This window comes from Mauremys mutica, chromosome 13 (genome assembly GCF_020497125.1).
Source record: "Mauremys mutica isolate MM-2020 ecotype Southern chromosome 13, ASM2049712v1, whole genome shotgun sequence".
Lineage (NCBI taxonomy): Eukaryota > Metazoa > Chordata > Testudines > Geoemydidae > Mauremys > Mauremys mutica.
In genome coordinates, this window is record NC_059084.1 from 22,165,330 (window position 1) to 22,187,084 (window position 21,755).

The window sequence follows — 21,755 nt, forward strand, 5'->3', positions numbered from 1 at the left end:
CCATAGTATCTGAATGGTTCACTTTTGCAAATCAGGCACTAAGCTGTTTCATGCAAGTTCAGCATCCAGAAAATGAGGCACATAGTGGCCACCTGTGAAAATTTTGGTTTAAGTTGTTTGCCCGGCATCATATAGGAATCCTTTGGGAGATGCAAGGATAGAACCCAGTTCTCTAGGGAGGCATTCAACAACCTTAACCATGTCACCTTCCTTTCCCTTCCTACAGTGCCCTGCTTCATTCATTAGACACCTTCCAACTTCTGCAACAACTGAACAAGGAGTCTACAGACACTCTTGTTCACTACTCAACACAGAGCACCATCCACCCGGTACAGTGAATGTAGCAGAGGTCCCTGTGGAAAAACAGTATGTGATTGTGTAATTAAAGACATATGCATATGTACAAGGGGGCTGAACTAAGGTTACACAGGCAACTTTAATTCTGGTTTTTGCAAACTTTTGAGTGCTTGACTTCGCAAATTTAATGTTTTAATAAAGTTTTTTGTGTAGTTTCTTAAGCTTTTAAAAAAGCAGACAGAAAACCCAGAAATTCCATTATGTGGAAAAACATTGCCCCATAATGGTCGTCAATAGAGTTAAGGCCTTTAGATCCACAGCACAGACCTCTCTACCTTTGAACTAACTTAGTAATTGGTAGCAGTAGTAGGCTATTATCCTGTGTGCATCAGCCATTAGAGGAGGATGAGACATCATGGGTTCAATTCCAGCTTGTGTTCTCTAGTGGCTAGACCTTTCTGCTCTTCCTCTCCCCCAGCTGCAAAATTGTCCTCCCCAATCTACTCCTCATCTGCGTGCAGCAGTGAGTCTGCTTCTTTTGACCAAAGCACCAGTGTGAACTCAAGATAGTCACCCTGCTCTTAGTTCTGGTGCCACAGCAGCCCCTGGCAGCCAGGTGGAGCAATTCTGGGATAGGTCCTTCAAAGATCCTGTAGCCCTGGAATGGGGCATGTTCAGTTGCTCTGTGGGACAACATATGCACAATCCTAGTGCACAGGAACTGTGTGTGTGAATGGAGCATGCTCAGTGCAGATGAAATCTTCAGAGAATAATTCTGCTAACCTCTAATGAGCATGTGCTAAGTGCTATTTTTGGAGGCTTGTACTTTGGACAAATTTAGGCAAATTTTCACAGCAACAGCAAGAGGCACATTTCTGACTGCAGGACAACCTCCCATCCCCCCGCCAAATTTTTAGTCCCCACTCCAGGGAATGGAGGCACTAAAGCTTTTAAATAAAACTGTTGTAAGAATTTAACATGCGCACGGTATATTTTTCCAACCTGATTCTAAAAAACAACTGAGCAGGGTTTTTCTGAAAGTTGTTTTTTTAAATTTATCAGCCTGATGCAGACCCCCAGCATGGAAAATTTCAGCCTGGAGGGTTAATGTTTGGCAAACTTGGAGGTAACAATTAGGGACAGAGACCTCTCAATACATACCTGAGTCAGCCAAGGTGTCCTCCTGAGGGAGATTAGATACTCTTGAATTTTTTTAAACTAAGAAAGCAGGAGGAAAACCCATTCAAGCCTCTTTATATGCATCAGAAAAACAGCAAAAATGGACCCTGTGATGGTTTCCTCCTGGGATGCCACTTGGAACTGGGGTACCACTAAGTCTGCCTGACTCACCAGCCTGGGCTCCCTTTCACACTGTGGTGCTGTGACAAGTTGCCAAGCTTGCTCTTTCACCAGCATACACACAGATACGGACACACCCAGATGCAGCTTCACACAGATGCTGAGATCAGCTCTGCATGGGAAGGCTCAGCTAAGGAATTGCCCAGTACTCAAGTGCACACCCCCCTCTAGAGGGTAAACCCAAAATTGTACCATCTTGCACTGCACAGGAAGCTGTACAGCATAAGCTCATAAAATTCGCCCCCTCCCTCAATGCGGAGAGAGATATGCAAAAACTTTCTGTCCCACGTTATAATTTCCACACACCTGTTTCCGACAAAACAAAAACAAGATTATTAACTACAAAAGGGTAGATTTTAAGTGATTATAAGTGATAGCAAACAGATCAAAGCAGATTACCTTAGTAAATAAACAATACCGCAAACTGAGTTTGACACACTAGCTAGATAGGATATGAATTAGCAATTTCTCACCCTGAGTGATAAAGACACTGGCAGATTCTTAAGGCACAAGTTGCCTTGACTTTCCCAGGTTTTCATACACAGGATAAAAATCCCTCTAGCCTGGGGCCATCACTTCCCACAGTTCAGTCCTTGCCCCTCGGTGTGTTGTTGTAGGGAGAGTGAGGTCCCATCATGATGTCATTTTCCCCCCTTTTATATCTTCTTCCCACTTACTGGAAAGCTCTTTTGCTGTGACCTGGGTCAGACAGTTCCATTGTGTAGTGCTATCTCTGAGAGGTTTCTATTGTACACAGTTCCTAGGGTAATTATTGTGCTTATGTGCATTTCCTCAATAAGCCATTAACATTGTTTGGCCTTTTTACTGTTGTGCCTGAAAACATGTTGTTTTCAATCTCACAACGTTTCAGTAACGTATACATACCCAAACTTCATAACTTCACATACAATCCAATCAGATATTAATGTCTAGCAGATCAAGACTTTTAGAATGATACCTCACAAGGCATATTTTGTACAAAACATATCCTAATTGCATGACAGTGATGAATATTGGGGTACCAGGCTGTCACGGACCCATCCCTGTTTCATTTTCCACTACAGATCACCTTTCACTACTGAGCCATTTTCCATACCTAATTCTACCTTCACCTCGCTGGCTCCCAGCACATCCCTACTCCATCTGCAGCCTACTTCTTTTCTCTACCTGTTCCTCCTTAAGCAAAATCAATGTCAGCAGAAAATGGATGCTAGTTCAGATGGACACATGGGGCTTTGCAGGGAAAAAAAAAAAAAAAAAAAAGATTGCTCCGTGGCCGCTACATAAATTGCGAGCAGCATTCAGAGGCCAGACCCAGGCTTCAAAGATCCAAAGGAGCATTCTCCCAGCACACGGCTGCCAAAAGTATCCTATGGGGGCTCCCTGGCGAGCTCCAGTACAGGGGATGGTAGGGGACATGTCGAACAGGAGTCATTTCATATGATGCTATGGATAGTCTGGGCTGCTCTAGACAGCCCAGCATGCAATCTGCAGCCATCAGGACATGGTCATAAATAACTTATACAGGGGGCTATTCTGGTCCCCCTAGAAACCCGAGGATGCTAAGGTGGCTTAGCCATTTCTGTCCCAACCATCCCTTCCTGTGCTGCAGCTTCTGTAGTTATTCCTAATCACGGCTTAATTAGTCTCTTCAAAGGCAGCCCTATTAAAAAGATAATGGAAGGAAGGAATCGGGTCACTTGCTAGAATCACCTGAGCAGAGTTCACTAAATCAATTCCCCGCCGTTGCAGGGAGCTCAAGCCCTGGTGCACCTCGGTCCTTCCTGTTTTCTACCTGTGGCACATAACGGTTTTGTCTTGGATCTAATTCTGGTTGTTGCACTTGTGGCTGTGATCCACAAGAACCCGTATGATCTTATGGTCCTTTCTGGCCTTAAACGCTATGACTCTAGATCCAGTCATCCAAGGACACTTGCAAGAGATTTGTACCTAAATTAGCTGATTCATTGGCCCCATTTGGAAGTTGCACCCATTTTCTATGGCAGACCTGTCATTACACACATGCAGTTGGATGGTCTTAAGGACTGTAAGAAGAAATGGTTTGAGAAATATAAATAAATCTTTCAATCACCATAAGATTAGTTACTCTTAGGAAACTAAAAATACTGGCATATGCCCAACTACTTACATGACAGCTTGTAATTGAATGACAAGCCCACTAATCAAGGGCCTGATTCAAAGCCCATTGATCCCCAACCTTTAAGGCAATTATCTCCTGATGCTCTCCAAAGCTAGTCCTGTGTGGGTCATGCTCCCATTCTTAGAGGGGGCAAAAATGGAACTCCCAAAAGGAGTTGCAGGCACTCACAAAGGTGCTTCACTCTCCCTGTTCCTCGGGTTGGGAAAGTGAGACAGAGGTGCAGTGACTCACCTAAAATCCAAGGGTATGGCCTTCAGGAAAAGAACTCTAAGCGCAAGACGGGAAGTCCCCAGACTAGTCCCATTAGACAACACAGAATGGCTCTGTCCCAGGACACTTGTCAAAAGTTATCCTCACTGAGCTGGTACAAGTGAACTCTGACCATTAGTCTACCCAGAGTTCCCATGACAACTATAGGGCTCCTGTCTGTGGGTAAGTCCCCAGCTGTGTATGGGACACCAGCCTAACTATTTCTATATGAAAGCCCCAACGTCCACGCCACAACTTGGGTGTGTTTGGCCAACACCGGTTTTAAATGGGCCAGAGTAATTAGGGTGGGGGAGACTTCAATCTGAAAGGCTCCATAAACAAAATTGGACAAAATGGCTTAGATCTGCTCAGACAGGTGCTTTGCAGGAGAAGCCGGCACAGTGCCAGACTCTAGACATTGCTATTAGCTCCTCTTTTTCACAAACATTAGATCCACCCAATTTGCAGAGAGTTTTATTAATATATCAAAATTTGGGAGGGGGGGGTTTAAACCCGCTGACTGAGCCTCTCCACCAGGCTGTTTCTTCCCTTTGCATTTAACAAGACGAACAAAGTGGTTAACAAGAACTTTCACAAGCTAAGCTTTTTCTATGGTTTTATTTTTTTATTTTATTTTTATGACCTTCGGAAGCCAACTCATCTGCTCTGATGGGCTCCTTGCTGATACGTCTCACTTTATTAGTGAGTTTGGCCTTGAGCGTCTCAGCTCTTTGATCAATACTGCGGGGGTCAGTGATATTTTCTCACTTTTAGTGTCTGGCTGCCTTTAACTTTGTCACCTGATGAACAGCGCTACCCCTGGAACGCTTATCTCGTATCGATTTTCTCTGGGCTCCTACTGCGTTTCCAGCTGTCCCACCATTTCCTCCCCTGTCACTGGATGTCCATTTAATGTTAACTTATCCCCTTTCTCCCAGGTGCCTCGTTCTTACAGGGATTTTCCCCCACTCACACACAATAGCAGATTGTCAGAAAAACAATTTCCTTTTTTCGCCTGACTCATTGTTATCCTTCAGCTGTTTATTCTTTGTCATCTGGACTCCTGCTTTCTCCCCTACCCCACTCCCTCATGCTTGAAATGGGGGACTGCTAGGCTGCAACCTTTGTTAGAAATTCATCCAGCCATTCCCCCACATAACCCTAACCCTCAGTTCTCCGTGCTGGGGTGCAAAGCCTTCTGCCACCACAGAACCCTACTCTGGAGGACTCCATTCTTCACATTCTTCCCTTAGATCTCTCTGCCACACATTCAGACTTCCCCCCACCATCCACATGCTCCAGCAGCCCCTTTAGACTCTACAGCAATGGCTCACAATGCCGCAGTTAGCGTAAGAGTCACTGTTCAGGACCCGTCCCTCAAAATATGGCAGTGTTTACAAAGGCCACGGCTTTTGCTCTCAGCACCCACACAAACACTGCCTCATTGACACTGGGAGTAAACAGGGGGTGCTGAACTCTTCTGCCTTGTTAGGCTACGGCCTCGCCATAATACCATGAACTACCCACTTACAGCAGAGTCCAAAAGTCACCCAACTGCTGGCACCTGCTCACTCCTAAAGAGCAAATGCAAAAGGGCTGGGGTTTATGTAACACTATCAGTGAAGAACTATCTCTGCGGGGGACAGGAGATTATCATGGACAGGATTTGCCCTGTTATAGGCTCTATTGTGAGAAAAACAGCATGATTCAGATGTTCCTGGGTCCCTCATTACCTAGAATTAATAGGTTCACTCTGAGCCACATTGCCGGTGGGGCATGGGAGAAGCTAGCACTGCCATTGCTAGTGTTGTACCACAAAATGACTTGATTCACCAGTACTGTCACTTACACTAGCACTAAAACCGCACACTTTAAAAAAAAAATCCACTAATGTCATCTGACACATTGATCTGTCTAGTACTGGCAGAGGTTGCCAATTGCACATACTGAATAGGATTAAACACCATCTACCTAATTAATCAAAGATGAACAGTGGGGGAATCACCTTCCTAGCCAAGAGGGGAATTCTTACATTCACCTTTCTCCTGCGACACTGGGCTGAGGAACACATCATTGGGCAAAATAAAGTGCACTTCATGTTCCATGAAAAATGTTGAACCTCCCGGCGAATTGTTCCCAAGCTCCTCTCTCTACTTTAAACTAATCTAAGCTTAATCCAGCTATGAAAGATCTACTGGGAAGCTCTCAAAGCACAGATCTTACCACAAGACTTTCCAAGCCCCAATCTGTTTAAATCACACTGTATATTGTCCTGAGATAGTTGGAGCATGGCAGAACTTTTCCCTATCATGCTACATTACCTATCACGCTAAATCATCAATTTTAAATAGTTGGTTCTAAAACTAATAAGGTGCTGGCCCCTGGAGAATCAAATCAATATTTCTCATGAAATATATCTGACTGAGAAATATTCCAGGGCACAAATGCCACCACCCACAAATGCTCCTGCTTCCCAGAATTTTGGGATCTTTAATTGCAGACTCTCCTCCCACCATTTGGTAACTGCAGAAAGAGTCTCACACATCCTTCACGTAGAAGAGTTTTGTTATTAGGAAAAACAACCCCCACATTAAATGCACCTCTATCCATGTGAGTTCCTATTTGCATGCGCACAGGTTAAGGGACTCCTGAAGCCTGTAAAAAAAACTTGATCCAAAGCAGTGGTGGACAACCTGCGGCCTGTCAGGGTAATCCGCTGGCAGGCCGCGAGACAGTGTTTACATTGACCGTTTGCAGGCCCAGCAGCTGCCAGTGGCCGCAGTTCATCATTCCCAGCAATGGGAGCTGCGGGAAGTGGTGCTGGCTGCAGGGACGTGCTGGCCGCTGCTTCCCACAGCTCCCATTGGCTGGAAGCGGCTAACCGCAGCCTGGGAGCTGCGGGCGGCTGGGCCTGTGGACGGTCAATGTAAACACTGTCTCGTGGCTCACCAGCAGATTATCCTGACGGGCCACGTGCAACCTGTGGGCCGCAGGTGGCCCATCACTGCCTACAGGATGGATTACCTATCTAGCATGCTAGCGGTAGTAGCAAGCATTACAATCACTAGCAAACATTTCCTGGATCAGTCCCTGTATTTGTGGGCAGAGACTTGATACACAGCACTGTAGGAAAATCCCGTTGAACTGACAAAGCACAGCCTATTTCTTTTAACAGGCCTGTTCCTTTAGGTAAGGCAGGCCTTAGATACTGCTTTGAAATACCATGTGTCTTGGGGCACAGAGAAGATCAGTTACTTTAGGTCAACTTTATTGCATTTCACTGATTGGTGCCCTGAGAGTTTACTCCTATATGAGAGTACCCATTTGCACTAACCTTATCCTGTTTCGGCATATAGCAATTGGTTTATGCTATTGAAAACTAGTTCAACAGATAGTCGTTTAATGGAGGAGGGTATGTGGAGCCCTTTCTTGTGACTGGGACCAGATCATCTCATCTTCCCATGGGAAAACCTGAAGGAGAGCTTCAGGAGATGAACTCTGCAGGTCATCAAGCTGAGTCTTCACCAGGCAGGCTGGAGGAATGGGGCAGAGAAGGGACAATTAGGGGATAGTGTTTTCCACTGCAGAATGAGCAAGAGGTTCTGACGCAAAACGGCAGATTCCACACAAGACCTGTGGGAGGCGAGGGGTGAGATCTCTGCCAATGAGGGGCTTGCCTAAAAACTTCAATTCCCCACTCGAGCTGGGGGAGAGGAATAAGATTCACAGAGCAGCTGTCCCTGGAATAATGCCAGGGTCCCACAGAGCTGCCCAGGAGTAGCAGGGGATAGTGCTACAGAGGGGTTATCTCCCTTCCATGTAAAAAGAGGGATAGCTGCCTGGATCCCATGTGTACATCCCAGATGGGCCAATCTGGACTCTTTTTTTTTCATATTCCTGCCACTTCAGCCCTATGAGACCTTTGCCAAGTCATTTACAGCTCTCTGTGCCCTCTTTTAACCTTCTCTAAAGCGTCCCTAGAACCAGACCTCCCTGACAGAGATCCTCTGGGACTAGACAAGCGCTGAGTGCTAACTCTCAAACAGGCCTGTGCAGAGAGTTCTCCGTTCACTATGGCACCGGGGTGAGGGGGCTGCCAGCTACGCCGGCTTGGAGAGGGAGATTTCCATCCCGTGGAGCACATCCACAGGAAACACTTGGCGTTTCCTTTGAACGGCTTCACTGGGTTTAATGTTTCTTGGTCGGGGCGGCATGCCTGTTACAGAGCCTGCACCTTGCAGCCCTGTATCTTTGGCATGGCATTATGCTCTCTGATTTAATGTAGATGTGCCCTTTTATTCCCCGAACAAGTTTATTCCTTTGTCAGGGGCAGCCCCCTATCAAAGGGCTTTGGTGAGATGGGTGTGCAGAGAATTTATTGCTCCAACAGGTTTATTCGTACACCAGCTATTCATTTATGCAGACTCCCCTTTATTTGTACATAAATGGGCTAAGGCAGGGCTCTTGTCTCTACAGAGGTGCGCAAAGTGAACCTTCAATGCCCCCTAGTGGTCGGCTGGTGCACCTGGAGTCCCGAACATTAATCATAGCAGCAGGAGTGTAAAATTCAATTTTACCTCTCCATTCATTCTGAGATGAGTTGAAGGCCGGCCTTGTACATATGAACCACACTTTACTTCATCAGAGCCTTGGTAACAAATGGAGTGTCTTCTTCGGGGAGTTTAACCATCAGAAAACACTGCGCCAGTTAATTCCACTTGTGCCTAGGGTCAGAGGAGGAGCTCTTGGCATCAGCAAATGCCTCAGCCCTCAACTGCGCAGTAAACTATGTTTTAGAGATTGTTCCTCAATATGAAATGATCAGTCCATTTATCTACTAAAGAAGCCTGTCTCTTTGTTCAGCCTCCCAATATTTTTTCTGCTGACCTGATCTGGACAATAAACCAGAGTCGTCTTAAGATATTCAATTTGTTCAATTTGTTACTTGAGTGCCTCCGAGCCTGGCTGTCTCTGCTGTCAGCATCCCAGACTCTCTGTAGCTTTCACTTTTGCCCAGAGTTCCTGGGTTTAACTCCCCAAGTCTAAGGGGATCGGAGCCAGCACAAAAAGTGGTGAGAGCCAGTGATTCCAGGGAAGCGGCTTAGCACCCAGTAATACTGGATCACACAAAGGGAGGCAAATTATCTATCTTAGGTACTTCTGTGGCCCCATCACCATAGTATAGGGTGACCAGATGTCCCGCTTTTATAGGGACAGTCCCAATATTTGGGTCTTTGTCTTATATAGGTGCTTATTACCCCCGCCCCCCCAACCTGTCCTGATTTTTCACACTTGCTATCTGGTCACCCTACCATAGTATCACAATGTCCCTAATGAAGTAGAGAGGTGCTGTTAACCCCCTATTCAAAACAGGAACTGAGTACAGAGAGGCTCAGTGACTTGCCCAAGTTCACACAGGCTGTGGAGGTGGTGGAAGGCTTTGAACCTAGGTCCACCAAGTCCCTGGTGTGCTAGCCCCTGGACCACCCTTCCTCTCATAGACAAAGGACTGAGCTTCACGAACAAGCTGGCCCTTTAACAAAAACTCCTACAGCCGTTACTGCTAATCCAGATACCCTGGCCACTTTCATTAGTTCTGTTTGACATAGTATAGCAGTATTCCTCCTTTAGGAATGTAGGGAATGCATCGCGATAAAGATGTACACCAGGGGATAATAAACATCAAGGTTTTATAGCAGCTGGTTAATAATGAGTTTCTCAGCACCTCCTGCCTCGGCCCCTTCACAGGACAAATTTGGACCAATCCAGCCAAACTAATGCAGAATCAATGATTGAGAAATTCCCATAGCCTAGAATCTCATTTCCTTCAAAATAGCTGGAGGGCTGTTGCGCCATGTGTGGGTGTGAAGAATGTTGCTGTGGAGAGCTGAAGCCGGAAGGGCCATAGCCAGTAGGGCTGTAGCCCTGTGGAGAGGGTGGCTGTGGAGAGTTGGTTATGTGGGGCTGCAGCGAGAACCTGCAGAGCTGCAGCCTGTGGGCCTTGATCAGAAGAGGCGATTAGATGCCTGGCTAGGACCCTGATTTTCTGTAGATAATCAGCAGAGCAATTCAACAGGTCATACATGGATCTGCTCGTATTGCTTCGTTGTAATAGTACAACGGCTTGCAATCTCAGCAATCTGAATGCCTTATACAATGCCTTCAGTCACGAGAACTAGAGCTGGCTCATGAAAGCTTTTCATTCAAAATGGGTAGGTCTTAAGCAGGAAGTTTTTATTTTGTGCCTAATTAAAATGGTCTTTGTTCTCCCTGTTTCTATCACTTTTTTTCCAGTGGGGGAAAAAGGTGGGGGAGGAGGAAGGGGTAGAAATAGGTGAGCAGTAGAGAAACCTCACTGTCTCTCATTGTAACGCCTTCCATACTTTTCCAATTGAAAAAAAAGTCTTTGCACCCATTTTTCTATCACTTGAACAAAGTGAGGGTGGAGGTGCACAAAGGAGTGGGGTTTTTTTTCTTTCCCTCCCTTTCTATAATGGGAAAAGGGGGGGGAGTAAACCCAAATTCAACCTCTCCACAAAAAATTTTTTAAAAATGAAACAAACAACAAAAAAGTTTTAAAAACAAACAAGAAGTGCAACTCAAAGCAAAACCATTCATTCAGCTTTTTCTGTCAAAATCAAATCATTTCATCCAATGACGCGTTCCCACAAAATTTAATTTTCAACAAAACCCCATTTTCAGCAGGAAAAATCTTCACATGAACGATTTCAACCAGCTCTAACTAGAACCACTGTTAATTCGGGCCAACTTGTCAAAAAACCTCTGCTCTTCCATAAGGCATCTTATCCACAGATCTCAAAGTACTTTACAAACATTAAAGTCCCCGAGTCCCTTAGGAGATAAATATTGCACCCATTTTTACAGCTGGGTAACATAAGGTACAGAAGGGAAATGAATGGCCCACTAAGTAACAGACCCAGGGTGAGAACTCAGAATTCTTAACTGGGTCCCAGCCTCTACAATAAAACTCTTGGGAGGTGGAAGAAGGACCCCATGTCATCAAAGCTTCCACATGGCTGTGTATTTATGAAACGGCAAGAAGCAAGGCATGCTCCATAGGAATCAATACTGCACAGCTCTCTCAGGCTGTAGCACTGCCTGCCAGTTCAGGACCAGCCTTGGGGATGGCAGACCAGTGGGGCATCCATAGTTGTTTTTATGGACACTGTCCTGGAGTTTTCTATATAACTACCTCCAGTAGCAGTATTTGCCTGGGAATGGCCAAATTTTGTCCTGTCCAGGACACTGTGACTCACAATGCACCTGAGGCAGGGATTCTAGTGCAGCTTGAAACACCTGCCTTGGCAGGAATTATGGCTCACTTTAGGTACAAGGTCTCCTGGAAGAATTCCAAGCCCTAATGGAAACTTCACTCAAATGACCAAGAACGGAGTAGTAGTCTTCCATATATTTCAGTCTACTGGCCTTCCTCCTGGCCTGTACAATACATCTTTCCTCTGTATAGCACTCTTCATGCAAACTGTAACCTCTGTTAAATAGAGTTAAAAGCAAACTGTGGGAGCGGGACAGGTACTAAGACTCTCAGAGGGAGAATGTCTGCGGAGGAAAAACAGGGAGCAGGAGCTACAGAGAAGGGTCTCACTAACCGTAGTATTACCAGCACCAATTTTGACCTCTTGGGGTCTTTCCCAGCAGTCTGGGTAACCTGTTGAAACACAAGCATTACAATATAACCTTCTACAGCTGGCCTTCAGAATTCAAGTGTGCATGGACAACCATCCCCAGACTTGTTACAGAAGCACTGGGAATACTGACATTAAGGCAATTGGGAAACAGCCCCAACTCAAAACTGAGAACAGAATCTGGGTACAAACCTACCTTTATCCCAGCTCTTTACTCTTCAGTGTAAGAACAGATGAAGACTCCACCAAATGAAGACTCACTGCACAGGGTCAGCAGCATTTTCCAAGCAGGGGGTGCGCCAAAGCACCAATTGTCTTGACAAGCCATGATGCAAGCCCCACCCAAGAGGCCTTCTCCAAAGGGCCTGTCAATTGAAAAGCACAACTAAGGTCAGTGACAGAGCCATAGCTGCTCCCTACTGGCAGTGCCTCCATGGTAATCTGTGTGGCGTGTAAAATGCAAATAGCCACATGTTATAAACTAGATCTAACCCAGGGCAGTCAATGAGAACTGCAAGTACAATTAATGGCAAATAGACCTACCCAGAAAGTAGTGAGAGTCCTGTTGCTGGAAACCACACTTGTCTATAAGAACTAATCAACCCCCTGATTTTCCAGAGTGTGTGTTGGCAGGATACCTCTGGGATGGGAATCTGAATCCAACCCAAGTCAGAAGAGCCTGAAAACTGTCCTGGGGCTATCTAGTGGTCTTGATTGACTTTCTAGCATACACATCCCCATACTGCTCAGACTAGCTGTGCCAACTGCAAAGGTAGATTTTGTGAAAAGGCCAAGGACATCATGCTCTGTAAATAATGGACCAGATTCATCGTTGCTCTACAGCCCTTTTGACAACCAAGTCATAAAACAAGTGGGACCTGGGAGGTAGGAAGGGAGAGTGGGAGAAAATCTTACTGATTAGGTTGAGGAAAACAAGGGAGTGAATCACATGGCGTCAACAGTATCTTAGCACTAGAAATAAACTAAAAATGTGGTGTCAGCATCTCTGCCATGTGTAACCCAGAGCTATTTGTGCTTTATGGAAAGGCTAGGTAGGAGTAGGACGGAGCCAGGAGGTGGAAAAGCTATAAGGGGTGGGGTAAGGCCAGCACTACTAACTTTCATAATTTTAGGAATCTGACAATATTTGTGTTTCTCAAAGGTCCAGCTCCTGGGATCCTGTGATTATGGGGAAATAAGCTTCTAGCCTTCATGGGTATGGAGAAAAGCTTTGAAAATATGACATGGTTGTACCCTAAAGGCTCAGAAATCAGAAGGCAAAGAACCCAAATATTATTATTTTAAGCCAATCTCATGATTTTGTGGGGCCTGATTTACCACTTCTGAAAACTCAGGGTTGGCAATATTGGTGAATACCCCGGGTGCAGAGAGCTCATGTGCCAGATGCCAGGCCAGCTCTAAGTTCTCCATAAGGCATGGAGAGCTTGCAGTTAACAGCTACATCATTTGTATTTAAACATTACAGAACCCAGCGATGGGAAGAGGAGGTTACTCTCTTCGTGCAGTAACTGCAATTCTTTGAGATATGCTCTCTATGGGTGCCCCAGGTCAGATGCACATGTGCCACTCAAGCTCTTGATCAGAGATTTTCAGTTAGCAGTGCCCATTCAGCCCACACATGTGCCCTATGCGTCCTTGTGCCGTATAGCAATGCTATATTGGGTGCGCGAGGGAACCGTCCTCAGTTCCTTCTCCACCCAAACATCCCTGAAGGAACAGTCCGAAGCAGAGGGTAAAGAGTGCAGGTAGTGGAGTACCCATAGGGACACACATCTCAAAGAACTACAATTACTGCACAAAGTGAATAACCTCTTCTTCTTCTTCAAGTGGCGTCCCTATGGCTGTATTCTCAGATGGAGGAGGGAGCTTTGGAACAGAGTCCAGAATTGAAGATAGTATTGCAGAACCAAGTGCCTCATCAGATCTGACAACATGGATCAGGGCATAATGTTTTGAAAAATGTATGTATTGAAACCCATGTAGTGGCCCTACATATTTCAGATACTGGTACGTTCTTCAGTAATGCCGTAGATGTTGCCTATGATCTGGATTAATGTGCTATTACCCTTTCGGGGGATGGACCCACATCTGCAGCATCATAACAAATGATAATACATCCAGATATCCATCTTGAAAGTCTCTGAGTAGAGATCAGGGACCCCATGGATATATCCTCAAAGAAAATGAAGAGCCTAGGTGACTTCTTAACTTGCTTGTTAGAAGGCCAATGACCTTCTAACATCCAGGGTATGTAAAGAGGATTCCTGTAGAGAACTGTGTGGCTTTGGGGGAAAACACTGGTAGGTGAATGGATTGATTAAAGTGGAACTCTGATAGAACATAAGACTTTAGATGTAAAGAGACCTTGTCCTTAAAGAACACCATAAAAGGGGCATCTGCCACCAAGGCTCCAATCTCCACAACCCTATGGACCAATGTGATGGCTACTGAAAAGGCTGTCTTCATAGATAAATGAAATAGAGAACAGGTTGGCATTCATTCAAATGGAGGTCTCATAAGGTAACTGGGTACAAGGCTGAGGCCTCAGGTCGGGGTAGGGTTTTTAATCTGTGGATAGAGATTCCCCAACCCTTAATAAGCATAGACAATACTGGATGAGCAAATATGAAGAATCCTTCTACCAAAGGATGAAAGGCTGGTACTGCGGCCAAATGGACCTAAATTGAACTAACTGATAACCCTGATTTCTTTATATCCAGCAGACAATCCAGGATGACTGAAAGTGGTACTGAATCAGGCAGGAGGCAATGAGAATACCACCAGTGAATCTCTTCCAATTCTGCAGGTAAGTAGTGCGGGTTCATTTCTCTACTATTAACACCTGCTGTACTTCTATAGCACAGTAGGATTCTAACGCCATGAATCATCTCTTCATCCCAGAGAACTGCTAGGTCAGGTGCTTCATCCCAAATCGCATCCTGTGACAGGAGATGAGGAATGGTTGGGAGTTTGAACAATGGTTGGAGACACAGGTGAAGCAGGTAAAGGTACCAAGCTTGTCTCGGCCAGGTCAGCATTGTAAGGATAAGTCTGGCTCTGTCCTGTCTGATTTTGTTTGTCACTCTTACTATAAGCAATGTTGGAGGAAATGCATAGAACAGACCCTCTTCCAAGACAGAAGAAAGGCACCTCCCAGGGAATGATGGCCCAGACCCCTTAGAGCAGACCCAGATCCCTCGGGTCTGTGCTTGCCTTCCTTGCTGGTGGAAGGTACCAAGGCCCTATCAGAGCCATGTTTCTCCTTCATGTTCTGGAACTTTGCAGACCTGCTGGTATCAGAGGAGGAGTCCTTCAACTCAACAGCACTGAGTCGAGAGGTCACGGCTCCAGAGTCTGCAGATCTCGGTGGGGACCTGGACTTTTCCAGAGCTGGATCCTTAAGGTGAGAGTCCATGTTCCTCTTTTTGGAAGCCTTCCCTGAAGTCTCCAGAGTCTTCCCTTTCTTAGGGGAAGCCAGCGCCAAGGTAGGAGAGGCACTGGATCTATCTGGAGACAGACGTATAAGCGGGGAACGTGTCTCCTCACCTGACTCAGAAGCTGGCCAAAGGGACTGCTCCATCATTAGCAGTCTGCATTTAATCTGTTTCTCCTTGCCCTGGACATGAGGGCCAGGCAGAAGTCGCACTTCTGGGTGATGTGGGATTCCCCCAAGTAACAGGCACACTTAGAGTGGCCGTCGCTCACAGGTATAGCCTCTCAGCAGAAGATGCAATGTTTGAAACCTGGCAAGCATGCATGCCCTGACAGGAAAACAATAAGTCTCCCCAAGGGGAAAGAAAAGGACAACAGTCATCCCACTACTTATCTGACTAACTATAAGTATTAACTATAAAAACAATCATAACGACTACAGAAATATTAGAAAAGCTGAGGCACACTCAAGATGGACACTCTAGGGCTCTGTCTCAGGACGAGGCAGTTGAGAAGGAACTGAGGACGGTTTGCCTGCGCACCTTTATATAGCTTCAGGATCCAGCACGAGGATGCATAGGGTGCATACGTGGACCAAAAAGGCACCGCTAACTGAAAATCTCTGATCAAACGCTCAAGAGGCACATGCACACCTGAAGTGGAACACCCACAGGGACAAAACTCAAAGAATCACCTGCTGTGAGCTTCAGCCAGTCACAGTCAGTTCTCTCCCCTGCAGCCCAAACTGGAGGCTGATCTTTGGCCTTGTCAGTCACGCCTAGGTAAGCTGTGCAGCCGCGTGGCCATGCAGCAGGCTATTTAGGGCCGCACAGGTCCCCTGGCCCAGCCAAACCCCTCCGGAGCTGCCAGCTAGAGAAGGCCCTCCCCCGGCCCAGCCCCACCAGAGCTGCCATGACAGGGACAGGTGCCCCTCCCCCAGTCCGGCCCAGCCCCGCAGGAGCTGCTGGAGAGAGGCGCCCCTCCCCCCCAGCCCAGGTGCTGCTGCGGGGAGAGAGAGCTGGGGAAAGTCCTCTCTCCCCATTGTAGCCCTAGGGCAGCCTGCACCCCAGAGCCTGCACCCTGCAGCCAGCGCCCTCACCCCCCTACACACCCCAACCCTCTGCCCCAGCCCTGAGCCCCCTCCCACACTCCAAATCCCTCAGCCCCACCCCACCACATGAATTTTGTTATGTGCACCTATATGGTGCACATCACCTCCATATTGGTGCACATAACAAAATTCCTTCCGCACATGGGTGGGAAAAATTAGAGGGAACGCTGGTCACGCCCACCTTCTTATATAACCGGTGTAGTTGCTCTATATCTCACCTCCCAGCATCCCAGGTGTTAGGGCAGAGATGGGGGACTGGGGCCGGGGAAACGTGACCCAACTGGATCGGTGATTCTACTACACCTAGGGGCTGGTGAAGTGGCCTCCAGCTGTTCCTCCTCCTGAACTGCCCCCAAATCCTCCCCTCTGTATAAGTGGTCCTTGCAGCTTGGAGCCAAGCTGTAGGTGCGGAGTGCTATGCAAAGCTGGCACTAGCACTGCATACACTGAACCTGTTCTGGGGAATCCCCGGCAGCTTCACTCTACAGAGCTGGCAACCCGGCCTTTCCACCAGCGCTAAGTTCTTTAAGAACTTAAGAGCAAAAAGGCCTATGCACACCACCCCCAAGGGCAGCTGAAGCGAAGCACACCCCAAGTATGCCTACAGAGGTGCTAGAATGAGCTTTTTGTAGAGCCGGAAAGGGAGATCTACAGGACTGGGGATGCTGTTCTTACCCTACACGTAGCTGGAAATGAACAGCTCTGCCAGGACTTACACTCAAGCAGAACAGGACACTTTCCCCTCCCAGCCCCCTCACATCTAACCCAGAAGTCTCTCTAAAACCAGAGGACTTTGCAGCCACTCTGATCAACCCCCCTCTCTGGCACCTGATCATAGAAAGTCCCTTTCCCATTAGCAATCTTCCTGCCATGCAAAGGGTTAAGTGATCAATAGCTGCAATTTCCAAGAAACTGAAACAGTTTCTAGTAAGACAAGTTCATCCTCTGCCTGCTCTCCGGCTCTGCACACATGTAATTTAGCTCTGAAATACGTCCCTGGGTTCTCCTCCCCGACCAGCACCTTCCCAGGGGAGCAATGAAGAGCCCCTCTTGGTGTTCAGACCAATTGGATGGTTATCAGTGGCTATCAGCAACACCACTTTATACTGTCTGAGCTGGTATTTACATTTCAGGCCTGTTAGTGCGATCAATGCTTTGCAGAAACACTAACCCTAATCTATGGCAAGTTCATGACGTCAGAGATCTGTTGTCTCTGGCTCAGGGTTTGGCTCCCTGGCTAACAGTCAGTCCTTAAAATGCCAAAGAGCTTCTAGGCTGTGTGAGATGGAGATGCTGACACCACATTTCTAATTCCTTTCTTTTAGTACTAAGCAACTTCTTGGCACAGTTTTACTCATTTTCTTTTTATCCTTGAAGATAAGAGTTTCATCAGCGGCTCTATGCACACCTCCTACACCCCCTACTTATTTGCATTACACCAACATCTAGAGACCTCCACTTATATCCCAGCCCTTTGGCACGAGATCTGCAAACACACAGTGCAAAGATCCCTGCCCCAGTAAGCTTGCTAACTAAATAACCAAGACAAAGGGTGAGGGAGAGGAGGGACTACCCCCATTTTACAGATGCGGGGAGGGGACTGAGGCACAGAGACTAAGTCACACTTGCCAAGCTCACATATAGTCTGCAGCAGAGGTGGCAATTAAGCTTAGATCTCCTCAGCTCCAGGCCAATGCCCTAACCCCAACTATCCTTCCTCCATCCAGCAGGTTCCAGATAAGTAGGGCTCCTAGCTACTTAACTCTCTGGGTGATTTAAAAACTCCTGATAGCCTGTTACATCCTGTGGAAGGGAAGGAGAGCAATATCTGATTCTTAAGCATTATCCATCCCAGCTGGTTCTGTGAAGCTTGCTCCATTCCAGTTGGTGGAATCAACCTGTTGGCCACCAGGCGTGCAGGAAAAGTCTCACACTACCTGAAAGAGCTGAGAAAATCTGAGAGACCTTCGCAACTCCTTGTTTTACATTTGACCTCATTAAAGATCTACTTGTATTTGTGTTAATAACTTTTCACCTCCAGGTACCCAGTCAAGTCAGTAGGGATTGAAAAACATTGGCATTTGCTGGCTGTTAGATGACCTAACCCACATGGAAATGAGTTCAGTGGGGCTCAGTACAGCTCCCAGTGGTCAAGGATCCACAGCTCCAAAACAACCACAGCTGGTAGTAATTGACCCCTTTGCTGGCAGTCCAGGGGGAGAGGCTACACAGCAAATGGGGCATGGAGACTGAACTCCCCATTCAGCCCCCACAGGTACACTCTCTAGGTTGGGATTGAGGGCTGCTGATAAGGAGTAACGGGAGCTTGTGCTGCCACTAAACTTGCTGAGGGTACAAATTAGCTTTTCAGAGCTGTTAGCCTAGTTCCTCACACAAGCCACGAATTTTCAAATGCAGGAAGAATGGCCTGGGAGAAAGGTTCTTGTGGGTAGGAGGGTTCAGAGCTCAACTGAAGAACAATAGTGAAAGGACTTTAGTGTCAAGTTTAGTGCTTAGTCATGCATCCTTCAGTTAATGTACTGTACTGGAAGCCTCTATTGTGCTAACACACTAAACTCCTCTGTATGAAATAGATTGAAGAGAGGGCAGTACTGCAGGGAAATAGGAACTTGAGGCTGTGTAGGATTGGACATGCATGTGTACAAATAAGTATAAGTGGTCTTTTGCCCTCATACAGGTTATTGACTTCTTTTAGGGAAGTGTCCTACAAAAGTTTGTACTGTAGGGCAGGGCACCTTACTGCTAAAGAGACAAGGGTTGTGCACTGGAAAAATGGGTTTACAAAAATTACCCTCCTATGTTTGGGGATGCTCAGCTGCACAGTTCAGCATCCAATACACTGAACACTTGAAAATCCAGTCACTATGGAAACATGTACAGGGTAGTACATGGCTGTACATGTACACTACCACCATTCATAGCAGTAGCCAGTAATGCCTTTTCTCTACAAGATTGCACCCCTTCTGTTCATACATAGACCTAGCCATAGCAACTCATGCTGTCATCTCTAGGCTGGACTAATACAAAATATTTTCTATCTAGCTTTGACAGTGGAGATTATATACAAACTATTAGTCCAACTCGCAGCAGCCTGCCTACCTAGCAACAAAGGGAAAAGTGCATGTTGCATCAATGCTTTGCCTTCTAGATTACCTGCCCATCCAATTTTGGACCTGATTCTGTGTCCTAGGGCTGACCGACTCTGTGGTTTACCACAGCAGATGCAACTGGGTGGAGCTGCTGTTGCTGAGTCCAGGCTGATCCACACCTCCGTTAAGGTTTGCAACCACTGAGATTCTCAGGAGAAAGACACAGGATACTACAGGGCTTTGCCGAGGATAGCTATAGATAAGGGGAGTCCTGTGGGGATCAGCTGGGTTGCCTCAAATAGGACTCAAAAGCAATTAGCATTCTGGGTATTTAATAAGTTAAACAAGCCAACAACTATAAATGAACAGTACTAGAAGGTTTCATTCCTCCAGTAGCATATTCTTCCCTACACAGCCTATGACAGCTGCCATTTTAATGACCAGGTAGTTGGGAGAGTCCACCTAGATAACAAATTGTGTTTTATGGGCTTTTCCCTCTATCCTGTCTGATGCCAAAGATATTACCTAGCTATCTGGGCCACCTTCTCTACTGGTTTCCCACTCCTTAGTACCACCTGCACCCATGAAATTGTAGTTTCCCCTCTCTCTATTTATCACTCAACTGTTTTGAACCTGTCAATTTTTCTAAAGTTCAACAAATGGGAGAAGGAAGAAGTAGAGATTAAAAAATTGGCCAAATACCTTTTCAATAAGAAACTGGCTCTGGAAGTTGTGATCTGCTACCATCTACTGTTGGCTCTCTCAAACTGCAGTCAGCATTCATCTCTCTGAAAAGGGACTGTACAAGCCAAAGGTGTGGCTGTTTCTCTGATTCCATGTCAAATGTGCTCAGCTTGCAAGTGATTTTTTTTCGTAAGTGCCAGTTCTGTAAACTCATCCTTAGATCTGAGAGTCAAGCTGGCTTCTTTCCTTCTCATGGATTGCTACCAAAATCAGCTCTCAGTAAAACCAATACAACCTAAACATCCAATTAAGCTCCTAATGATACCTGTCCTAACCTTGCTACTGCCTTTACTGGGTTTATTCAAGAATGACTGTCTGGCCTGATAACTGGTACTTAGTAGTAACAATATTGAGAAGGAACAGCTGCAAGCTCACTTGCACAGCTGAGCTGGATCTGAAGAGTTGACAGCAGTAAAGTGGCATTTAAAAAAACTTGATTTTAGTCACTAAAGAAAGCAGCTCAGACACTGATACACAAAGGAGAAGATCTGCAATGTAAGGAGATTAAAATTTTCCATTTTCAGAGCAGAACCATACTTTCAGATCCGAATGGATTTTTGTGGATGTGCGGGACAGGCGGCAAACCCGCTTCATTTTTAGAGTGGGGGAATTCCCCACAAGCCAGGCACTGTGCTGATTGATGACAAAACAGCCTCTAATAAATTAGATGAAGAGCCTGCTAATTAAAATACCAACAGTACACTGTAGTAATGTCCCCTCCCCCAAACAATATAATCATCATCAGCACTTCTTTAGTGCTAGATCTTCAAAATACTGTTTAGAAACATCTGATCCTCACTGGAAGGGGAATGATTGATCTCACTTAACAGAGTGGAATCAGAGAGCTTTGTTTCTAGTAAACAGGATCCTCCAAGCATAGCATTGAAATGATGGCAACTTCTACACCTTTGTAAGTGGCCAGAATGATACTGCTCTGCTAGCTGCTCTCTGCCAGCTGACTAATCGTAGACTGCCTCTGCTATTACAAAATGCCAGGTTTAAACAATGAGGACCTATGTAGCAAGAAGGTAGAGCCATCAAGTCATGATCCGGTTTAGGGAGTCTAAGACACTTTCACAAGAAAGATCCAATAAGCTTGACAGCCTTTTTATGTCCAGGTGCAACAGGGTGTCTGCCACCTTCCTCCTCCACAATTGATCATTAGTTATTTGACTGGTGTGATGAAATTTATGCACCCTGGAGCTAATCTTGTTCCCCTCAGGTGCATCTCCTGATTCACTGCTTCCTTTCTGCTGACTCCTCCTATCTCTCCCATTCTCATCACTGAACTCAAGGCAAGATGAACTCAAGGCCTTAGCTTTCTCTCAGGGTTCAGAAATATTCCCCCTTTCAAAAAGGGTCAGACTGGTGTTATTTTAAAATTCTTTATCTCCCACCTCAGCTTCTTGCAGGCCTGTCTCCCTTCAGGCAGAAGTGCTTGGAGGAAGTCTCCATGCTGCCAGTCCTTCCCTTCTTGGTCTTGCATCTCCAGTTGCTGGCACAGGATAAACATGTACTGTCTGCACTGACCCATTAGACAGAGGAGTAGAGAAAATCCTGGTGTTTCATTAGTCAGGGGGCATATAGAAATAACAGAGCAGAGTTCA

At 46.2% G+C, this 21,755-nt stretch overlaps 1 long non-coding RNA gene across 1 annotated transcript; it reads right to left on the reverse strand.

The window, feature by feature from the left end:
• Positions 1-11,650: 11,650 nt before the first annotated feature.
• Positions 11,651-20,585, reverse strand: LOC123348159. Its single transcript, XR_006573183.1, has 3 exons — positions 20,107-20,585; positions 11,927-12,095; positions 11,651-11,753 (listed from the first exon to the last, which is right to left on the reverse strand). It is a non-coding gene; the product is annotated as an uncharacterized LOC123348159 (long non-coding RNA).
• Between the last annotated feature and the right edge of the window lie 1,170 nt (positions 20,586-21,755).